The following is an 11424-nucleotide window of genomic DNA, read 5'->3' on the forward strand; positions in this document are numbered from 1 at the left end:
TGTAACATTGCCTTGCTTCCCCCTGGTTTCCTCTCACCGTCCTGATCCCAGCTTCCTGGGTGGGGAACTTTAGGCACAGGTGCCGAATGGATGTGACTGCGCCAAAATCTACCAAGGCCGGTCGGCCGAGGATCGCGTTGTAAGCAGTCGGATTGTCCACCACCACGAAAGTGCAGTATTTAAATGTGCTCTGGGGGGTGTTCGGGCACAAGGTGACTAGAAGCCTTACTTTTACCATTGGGATAAGTGTCGTCCCATTAAACCCTGTGAGTTGGGACCCACTGGACGAGAGGTCTCGGTCCGTCAATCCTATTGCGGTGAAGGCCTTCTTGAAGAGTAGGTTCACGGAACTACCATTGTCAATTACGACTCTGGCCACCACTTTATTAGCGATGGGGGTCTCTATGACCAATGGGTCATGATGAGGGAAGCGCACCGTCTTGGCGTCTTCTTCCGTGAACATGATGGGTTGGTCCATCAGTCGGGGCCTTTGAGCTGGGAGTTGAGTAACCTGTCAAACCTCATTATGCTTCACGGCCCCTACGTATCTTTGAGCTCCTTGCGAGTAGTTCCTCCGATATGGGGACCTCCGGAGATCATGGCTACCCTCCCGTTAGGTCTGGGCGGCAGACCGGGGATGTACTGGGCGTCGCCCGCGGGAGCAACTGAAGCTAACGCTCCTGCTGTACTCCCCCGTGTTCCCTGAGGCACACCCACAGTCGCCTGGCCCGGATTGAGGTGAGGCAGCCTATTTTTGATCCACTCATAATGGTGGCCCAACCGGGTTAGGTTTTCAATTTCGTCCTTGAGATTCTTGCATTCATTGGTGCTATGACCAATGTCGTTGTGGTACTCGCATCTCTTGCTCGGATCTCTCCAAGAGCTATCCTTGTACAATGGTTGTGGTCTCTGGTAGTGTGTATTTTGTCTAGTAGCAAAGTAGACACGCTCTTTGGAATCCGACAGCTCTGTGTATTGGGTGTACTGGGGAGTGTACCCCCTTTTCTGACGCTTCTCCCCCGTCTGGGTGCTGCCCTTGGAGGATCTTTTACTTCTCGAGCCTTGGGAAGGGCCTGCCAGGCTAGCGGTCGGAACGGAGTGCGAAGGATTTTGTCCATTCATTCCGGACGGTTTGCCGAAATGGGAGGAGGCCAGCGCCAAGGCCTGGCCCTGACTATATCCGGGGGTGGCAGAGAATTGTATGCTGCTTGTCTGTGGAGTTGCGGTCGAGGCAGTACCCGAGGTCGGTACTCCGGGCATGTACCCTGCTATCCCGGTGGGATAGTATCCTCCATAAGCCACTATTTGGGCTTCTTCGAGGTTGATATATTTTTGGACTCTCTTCTGGAAGTCCTGAAGGCTAGCAGCTCCTTGCTGTAGTTCATTCTAGAAAGGAGTCCCCGTACGGATGCCTGCCTGGAGAAGCGCAAGCTGTTGTCCGTCATCAACTTTCTTCGTTTTCGAGGCTTCCTCTCGGAACCTCTTTATATAGTTTTTGAAGGTTTCGGTGGGCAGTTGCTTGATGTTAGTCAAGGCACTGACCTCCAGGTTGACCTTTCTTGCGGCGACAAACTGTCTCCGGAAATTTGTCTGTAGCTTGTTCTAACAGCCCACGGATCCTGGTTCCAGCTTCTTGAACCATTCCTCCGCAGACCCACTTAGAGTAAGTGGGAAGCACAGACATTTGGCGTCATTGCTGACTCTCATGACCGTCATGACACGGTTGAACCGTGACAAGTGGTCGCTTGGATCGGAGTTCCCGGTATAAGCTGTCATTTCAGGCATCTTGAAGTACTTAGGGAGCTTCGCCTCCAGGATGTGCGTAGCACATGGCTCCCGGTCCTCGAAATCTGAGTCGGGGTCGTCCCCTTTTTGCCTTCGGGAGACTCGAGCAATGTCTTTTCGAAGTATGGCGAGTTCTGCCATAATCCCTTCATTTAACGTACCCGTCGAGACCGCGGGTCCGTATCTTTTTTGGTCAAGGTGATCCCAGAGGTCACCTTGGTTCCCATTGATTTGATTTCTCAGATCAACGGGAGGACATCTCTGTCCTCTTCTTCCTCTACCCCCGGGCTCTTGGTGCACGGAAACGCTTTTTCGGTCCTCTCGATCCTGAGGGCCAAAGCTCCCTTTTTGGGGCTTGCCCCTCTGCGGACCTTTCCCTTTAGGGAAATCTGAGCGGACTTTTCGCGGATCCTGCGCCTTTTTCTTTCGCCCTGGGGTAGAGGTAGGGTTTTTTGTTTGATTCCCTTCAACAGGGTACCTTATAGGACTAGGCTCCCTAGACTTCTGCTGTTGGGAACTAGGCGAGGACGCCTCTGGTTCCTTGCCAAGTCCAGCAGTCATTGCCTTGGGATGCACGTGAATGCCAGCCGCCTCCATGGCTTTTTGCATGGCCAGCATCACTTCTTGCATTTTTTGATTTTGTGCTTTTTGAGCTTCGATCTCGGCTTCGTGATCGATAGCTTTTTGCCTGAGAAGCACCAACTCTGAGTAACTACCTTCGTCGTAGGCATACTCATCGAGGTTTCCCTCGTAGTCGTCATCTGGAATTCCTTCTTCTTCCTCGGAACCCTCAGCTGCTCTTGAGGCTTCATCTTCCTCATTTGGGTCTTGAGCATCTTCTAGTGGGCGAGGCTGACGAGTACTTCTAGTCTCCACCATGTTTGTGAAGTCAAGTGATCATTTACAGTAGCTTTCTTCAGCTCTCAATGAAAGCACCAAAATGTTGACCGAGGTTTTCGGCAACTAATGAAATATTATAATGTTATAGAGCTGTAAGAAAATTAGAGAAGGATTTTTACGTGGTTGGGGCGTTAATGAGCCTTAGTCCACGAGTCTTTGTTATTTATGGATGTGTTTAATACAGAGAATGTATTTGGTGGGTGCTTCACTCTTCTAAATACAGAGAATGTTCTTCGTGAGTATTTACTCTACTTGCTCTTATGCAGCCCAAGATTCTCGATCCCATTTAATGAGCTTTGAGGGGGTGTTTATAGTGTTTTTGGTGGGGTGATCCCCAGAATTATCCTTACAAATGTATCTGTAAGTATCCGTAAAGTTGGGCATTCCCAATGAATATACCATGAGTAATGCATGGTCAAATCCCTAGGCGCTGTAGGGCTTTTATGTGGAATGTCCTTATTGTCTTTTGACTGATGTGGCTCTTCACAGTGTAGCCGTCGCTAGACTTAAATGATCATTACCTTGTAGCTGCTGGTTGGAGGTTGTGTCGTCAGACTTTATTGTGTGTAGCAGTCCCAACACGCTTCCTCCCATGTGGCATTAAATGCGACTTGATTGCTCAGGAGAAACCTGACCCTTCGCGGAGATGCCTTAAGGTTACTTCAAGCTTCCGGGAGCATATGGGGTTCCATATACCTTCTCCGGGAGCTACGTCCTGGAAGCCACCTTACGGCATAAAGACTTAGCAATTATTTTTGGTTTGTACATTGCTTGATCTACGTGTCCTTGTTTGGTTGGTCCACGTATATTGGGCAAAATCAGGGGCAACAAATTAATTAGAAAATTAATATTTAAGGTTATTTAATTCAAGATACTTAAATATTAGATATTTTTTAAGCAATTTAATTAAATAAGAAAATTATATTGATGTTGAAAATTAGTTTATTAATTTTAGATCAAGATAAATTAGAATAAGTTTTTCAAGATTTGTCTTATTTTATTTAATAGGATTTGAAAAATGTATTTTACTAAATATATTGGATTTTAAATTTAGTTATATATATTTATATATAATTAGATTTGAGTTGAAAATTAATTTAAATTAATTTTGGACCAATTCAACTTAAGTAATTTTCATAATATTTATAGAAATTAATACTAAGAATGGAAAATAAGTTTTATTTATTTTCAAATCTACTTAAGTATATATATAATTTTATAAATATTAAATTAAAATTTATATTTAGAGTTATCTAAATTAGTAATTTTAATTAAATAATATATGAATATTAAATTAAATAGATTAAAATCGATATCAAATGAATATACAATCCTTTAAAATAATGAGCTTTAGTTTAAGGATATTCGATTTCCATTACTGGTCATACATGGTCATTTTTTCAATGAGACCTCGAGACGCTAGACTTTATCTCCCTTATGGATAGTTATCCATTAAACTTTTAACATAGTAAGATCTCGAAAGATAAGTATTTTGTAAATTTTCTTTTCTATTAGACTCATCCCTAAAGTGGCTACATAGAATTAAATTTATAAATATGAAATAATTGTAGAAGCTCATAAAAAAAAATAACCTTGACTCTCGTCTACCGGAACAATATCAAGACGTATAATATTTAAGTAATATATTAAAATTTTTAAGTTTAGGTGATGATTTATTAATTTGGAATGTATTTATATTACTAAATATTAATTTAATTTTATTTAAAATTACATACATACAAAAAAAAAATCTAAAAGGTTCATTTTTTTTTCTTAATTTACTAAAACTCTCTTCGACCCATTTTTTTAGGGCCAGCCCTAATAATAATTAAAAAACCGTGTTTTTGCAAATGTCAGTTGTATATGTGAAAATATAAAAACTGAAAACGTTTGCAGCAGCAGAAAGTAATTCTGCTACAGCAAAACTGAACAGGCAGAATATAAAATATTTTGCAGAAAAATAAATAACTTAACACAAGAGATTTATACGTGGTATCAGTGTTCTCACGAACACTCCTAGTCCACGGGGCCACGCCCAGAGAATGAAATCAATTAATAAAGTATCAAAATTACAAAGACAATTGACTTAAACAAGTTTAGACTCCCTCTAAAGTATTGCCGCAATCCTTTGTAATCCACTTTATGAATCTGACTTCTTGAAACACCTTCAAGCCCGAACTCCCTTCGTCTTTGAAGTGTGAGTGCTTACTTCCTCCCGAAGTAAGGCTTTAGCAAGTCTTCTCCCGAAGACCAAGTGCTTACTTCCTCCCGAAGTAAGGCTTAATCAAGTCTTCTCCCGAAGACCAATCTCTTGTTCAGTCAAGTAGTTCTTCACAACCTCTAGGATAGAGTAAGAACAGAAATAGAACAACTAGAACCTAGGTGAACAACTAGGCTCTCACAAAACAAAGAAACACTCTCTTCTCACAAAAGATAAATGCAAAAAATGAATAATGGAAGAGGTAATTCGAATGGTTGCTCTCTAGGCTCTATTTATAGATCATAGAAACCAAAGAGGCAACCACAAGTTCGAATTAGCAGCTGTACAAAAACTTTCCAAAAGAAACACGATCTGCTACATCAGATTCGGATGCTGACGAAGCAGATCTGCCCAGAAACGGGAAACTTACTAAAATCGGGTCCGATCTTCTTTCAATGCTTGATTCCTGCCAAAAACAGATTAGATATTCTGATTGTATCAAGATACAATCGAAATCAATAAGGATAAGGCAATAAACAAAGTTTCCCTAAAAAAGATAACTTTCCAAAAGAGAATTCCTTCTCTTTTGAGAAGTTTTCAACAAAAGAAAGTTCAGCTGAAAGTGCAACTTTCCAAACAAGGAAAATGGCAACTAATAACCGAATAAAAGAGGTAAGAATTCGAAAATGAATGCAAGGCAATCTTACCATAAAAAGGAAAAATTATTTTGTCACCTAACTTGCCAAAAAAGGACTTTACAATCTCCCCCTTTGGCACTTTAGATGAACAAAATAATTTTTTCATAAAGTACCTGCAATGCAAAGTTAGCAAGAGCAAATGATACTACTCCCCCTGAGTAACACAATCGAATATCACAACAAAACCAAAAAACATGCTAACTTTAAATATTAAGAAACATTAAGTTCACAAGTACTAACACACCACAACTCCCCCTGAAAAAGAGGGTCCAGAGTTGGGCAACAAACCAAAAAATAAATATCTCTCCCCCTTTTTGTTTATCGGAGGGCCAAAGTAAACAAAGAACAAAAATAGACCAAAGTTCAAGTAAAAAGAAACAAACTATAACACTTTAATTTTTGGAGAGTTTAATCAAGGTGGTCAGTTGTCTGGACATGTCAAGCTGGACATCAGCCATTGCTTCAAGACGAGTGTACACATTCTGAAGTTCAGACTTGACTTCCAGGAGCTCTGCAGCAGCAGAGCCTGAACTTGCACCAGCAGAAGCAGCAGCAGCACCAGCCTTTGGCCGTTTTTGGAACACACCATCAAAATATTCAGAAGGTTGGAATGTAGGGCCAGTGATGGGAGGCTCAAGAGTTTCATGTTCTTGGGCCACATTCTTCTGAGAAGATAAAACCTTATAGATGAGATTTGGAAATACAAGTTTGAAGGTTGGCTTTTTACCTCTTCGAAAGGAGACAATCTGGTTGAGAATATGAGAAGCTAGATCAATGGAAGTTCCAGAGGTGATGCGGTATAGGAGTGTAGCCACTTCTTGAGACACCACGGTCTTGTTCGAATTTGGAACCCAATTGCTTAGTGCAAACCGCATAAGGGAAGCATGAGCAAAAGTGAGGTGAGTAATTCGAAGACTCTCCCCTGGTTTCAATTCTGAACGAGCTCCAGTGAGTTCAGAGTGCATCAAGTCACGATCCATGGACATCACAGCATTGGAAACATTCTCAGGCAATTGCAGAGCCTGAGCAATGTCCTTTTCAGAAAATGAGAACCAGTGACCTCTAACATACACTCTTCTATACAGTCTAGAGTTCTCATCAAGGAAATCATCAGTAAGATTAGCATAAAATTCTTTAACAATGTTAGCAATGAATCCAATAAAACCAGTAAGAGTGTGTTCCCATTGATGAAATTGAATGAACTTTACAATACCATACACACGATGGGCATGCAAATCATAATTCCTCTCACTTTCAAACTTACGAGTTGCATAAAGATTCCAGTCACGCTCATTGTCTCGGTAGTAAAAAGTTGGACAGCCAGAGATAGAGGAAGGGATATTACCAGATGGAGGATCTTCCATGGGCTGCTTGTCTTTGGCAAGACGGCGAGGCCTTTGCCGCGAAGCGCTTTTGAACGAGGAGGCTCTGGCTCGAGTTCTGTGTCTTCACTGTCCTTCTCAGTATGCAGAGATACTGATTTGTCTGAAGAGACTTCCATTGGATCCTCTTCTTCTGAACTGGAACTTGAGGAAGCCGAGGGAGGATTAGTCTTGAGTTTCTTCTTGGCTGGAGGAGCAGTCTTCTCTCGAGATTGAGAGGCTTGAAGTTCTTTCTCGGCCCGAGGCTTGCCGGAGCTCGAGTTCGAGTGGAAGGGCCTGTTGGAGTGGTGCCAGCCATTGATGCAGCAGGAGGAGGAACAGCCAATGGAGGAGGAGATTCCTTCGAGGATTCAGAAGAGGAAGTCCAGGTGCGATAGGGCCTTACAGATTTGCGAGCAACTTGCTTGGGTGGACGTTTTGGCTTCACGGCTTGAGATTCACGCTGGGGAAGCGATGAATCTCCAGGCTTTGCAACGGCGGGGAGGAGGAACTGAGGCAGCAGGGGGTGCACTAGAAGGAGTTGGAACGGTTTCTTCTAATTTTTTTGAGTGCCCTAGATTCTTGGTTCTCACCATTTTGAAACTGAAAGAGAAGATGAATAGTGTTTGACAGAGAAACAAGAAAGGGGGTTCGGGTAGGTGGTGAAATAAGTGACAAAATTTGGTTTATATAACCTTGGAATCAAAACAAGAAAAAGGAAACCAATTTTGAAAATTCAAAAGGAAACCGCCAGCCCATGAACCAAAAGAGGAAACCGCCCACTTCTCAACTCCTTTCCCCTTTCTTTTTTTTAAAAAATAAAAGGAAACTAGAAATGCCAACAAATTTTTCCAAAAATAAAGCAATCTTTCAAGAATAAAGACACATTACCATATAAAGATTAATCTTTACTTGGAAAAATATCATAATAAATCAAAGAAAGAATGAATGTTGATACTTACCATTTATGCACAAGATTTTCCTTGACCCATGAAGCAAGTCACACGCCTCCCCTTTTTTTTTTTTTATTTTAAATAAAACCGAAACTAAAAAAAATAATGTGTACAGTGAGTATATGTGATTCGAATCAAGCAGAGAAATCAAATATCATTGACAATTGACAAAGTAGATTACATGTTATGCTTTCAAGGAAAATAACTAATTAGAATCTCATGAGATGATCATACTTAATTGATGTTGAGGAAAAAGATATGCATGTTACTGAGAATTGTAAACCAGGATTATTAATTTAATTTTAATAGAGGAGACTTACAGAGTTGAACACACTTGTCAGACATAAGTGTGTGCAGTGAAAATAGGATCATTGTCCTTGGCATGATTTTTCATTTTCGCCTTTTTCAAATTGATCCCGCAACTGGATGCTTTCACACCATACTGAAGGTAGCCCTTTTCTATGGTAGTGCATCCTCATCATAGTTGCTAATTACAATGTTCCAGCTTACTCATCAGATGGCTTTCACACTTCAGTATGGGTAGCTCTATTCCAAAGAAGGGGCCCGACAAGCATGAAACAAAAATTGCTCAACTCGTATAAGAACATTATTTAATCCCTGCATACGTATAAAGAGTAACATGAATCTTTTAACACAACATCACAAAGTATGATCAGACAGAGATCCTAACTAATTATATTCCAAAAGCATAAACATGATTTGTCAAAAACAATGATAGAAGATTTAGAGCTAGAGAAGAATCACACAACACTATTGTACACGAATGATGAACAGATAAAATTAAACAATGCAAACTCCCAAAGACTTTCTGAGGGAGTCAAAGCGACTTGCATCTAGGGCCTTTGTGAAAATATCAGCTAATTGTTTTTCAGTATCAACATATTCTAATTGCAATGATTTATTTTCAACAAGTTCCCTAATAAAGTGGTGTCTTATATCAATGTGCTTTGTTCTAGAGTGTTGAACATGATTTTTGGAAATATTTATGGCACTAGTATTGTCACAAAAAATAGTCAAAACACCCAAATCAAACCCATAATCAATCAACATTTGTTTCAACCACAATAGTTGAGTGCAACAACTGCCAGCAGCTATGTACTCAGCTTCGGCAGTGGATAAGGAGATGGAATTCTGTTTCTTGCTATGCCAAGATACTAGGTTATTCCCAAGAAAGAAGCACCCTCCACTTGTGCTCTTTCGATCATCAGCATTTCCTGCCCAATCTGCATCACTAAAACAAGCAAGATTTGAATTGGTATCTTTCGAGTACCAAATTCCATAATCAGGAGTGCTATTAACATATCTAATAATCCTTTTTACAGCTGATACATGAGATTCCATAGGATTACTTTGATATCTAGCACACACTCCCACACTGTAACATATATCAGGACGACTAGCAGTTAAATACAAGAGACTTCCAATCATGCTACGATAGAGTGTAGTGTCTACCTTTACTCCATTCTCATCTTTTGTTAATTTCAGAGTGGTGCTCATAGGAGTACTTACCTGCTTAGCCGATTCAAGGCCAAATTTCTTGACAAGGTTCTTAGCATACTTGCTTTGAGATACAAATGTACCTCCTTCCATTTGTCTCACTTGAAGACCCAGAAAGAAATTAAGCTCACCAACCATGCTCATTTCAAATTCACTTTTCATTTGATCAACAAATACCTGCACTTCATGGTTAGATGTAGTACCAAAAACTATATCATCAACATAAATTTGAGCAATGATAAAATCAGATTTTATATGTTTGATGAGAAGAGTTTTATCCACACTACCTCTGTGATAGCCATGAGAAAGTAAAAATTGAGTCAACCTTTCATACCAAGCTCGAGGAGCTTGTTTCAGACCATACAAAGCTTTTTCAAGTTTGTATACATGGTCTGGAAATTGAGGATCTTCGAATCCTTTTGGTTGCTCAACATAAACTTCCTCATTCAAAATACCATTTAGGAAGGCAGATTTCACATCCATTTGAAACAGTTTAATATTGAGAATACAAGCAATACATAAAAGTAAACGTATTGATTCTAATCTTGCAACAGGAGCAAAAGTTTCATCAAAATCAATACCTTCTACCTGAGTGTACCCTTGTGCCACCAAACGAGCCTTGTTTCTCACAATTGTACCGAACTCATCACTTTTATTTTTAAATAACCACTTTGTTCCAATAACATTTATACCTTTTGGTCTTCGGACCAAAATCCATACCTTGTTGCGAACAAATTGGTTGAGTTCCTCTTGCATTGCATTGAGCCATTCCTCAAAGGTCATGGCTTCCTTCACATTTTTCGGTTCATATTGAGAAACAAAGCAAAGAAAGCTGATTAAATTAATGTACCTTCTGCGAGTTACCATGCTTTCTTCAGGATTTCCAATGATGAGATCTTTTGGATGATTCAGTTTGACTGCGGGTGCTTGGTTCTTTCGAATAGAGTCGATGATGATGTTTGGATGAGTCAAGATAGACGGTTCTGGTTCTCCAGTTTCAGTTGCAGCAGCAGATTCGTCATTTGCAGCATCAGCAATGGGTTCTGCTGCATCAGGATCTGTTGTTACAACTTTTGGAGGAATATCCATGAGACTATCTATCTTGGCTTCTGTGGAAAACTCTGAAAAATCTCTAAAATCATCAACAACCACATTAGGCGATTCCAAAACAGTTTGAGTTCTCATGTTATAAACACGATAAGCTCTACTGTTTAAGGAATATCCAATAAACACACCAACATCACTTTTAGCATCAAATTTACCAATATGCTCACGATCTCTATAGACATAACACACACATCCAAAAACATGAAAATGACTTACATTGGGGCGCTTACCTTTCCAGATTTCATAAGATGTTTTTGAGGTACCTGGACGAATAAACACTCTGTTTATTATGTAGCGAAATTTGTGTTAATAGCTTCAGCCCATAATCGCTTTGTCAACTTCTTGCTATTTAACATTACTCTTGCCATTTCCTGCAAAGTTCGATTCTTCCTCTCAACAACTCCATTTTGTTGAGGAGTTTTGGGAGCTGAAAATTCATGAGTTATACCTCGTAGACTTGCAAAAATCATCATACACAGAATTTTCAAACTCCTTACCATGATCACTTCGAATTCGAACAATTTTCCCAATATTACAACCTTTCTCAACTCTTAATCTCGGACACGTAGTTTTAAAGGCATCAAAAGTGTCGATTTTTCTCTTAAGAAATCTACCCAAGTAAAACGAGAGAAATCATCAACACACACAAAGATATATCGTTTACCATTCAAACTTTCAACTTGGATTGGACCCATAAGATCCATGTGAAGCAATTCCAATACCTTTGAGGTATTGATATCAAACACTGGCTTGTGAGTGATTTTTAATTGCTTCCCAAGTTGACACGGTTCACACTTACCTTCACTGTCCTTGCCAAGCTTGGGAAGACCTCGAACAATACCCGCATTTGACGGTTTTCAGGTTTTTAAAATTAATATGCCCAAGCTTGGCATGCCACGGAT

Source organism: Cannabis sativa, chromosome 2 (genome assembly GCF_029168945.1).
Source record: "Cannabis sativa cultivar Pink pepper isolate KNU-18-1 chromosome 2, ASM2916894v1, whole genome shotgun sequence".
In the NCBI taxonomy this organism is placed as follows: domain Eukaryota; kingdom Viridiplantae; phylum Streptophyta; class Magnoliopsida; order Rosales; family Cannabaceae; genus Cannabis; species Cannabis sativa.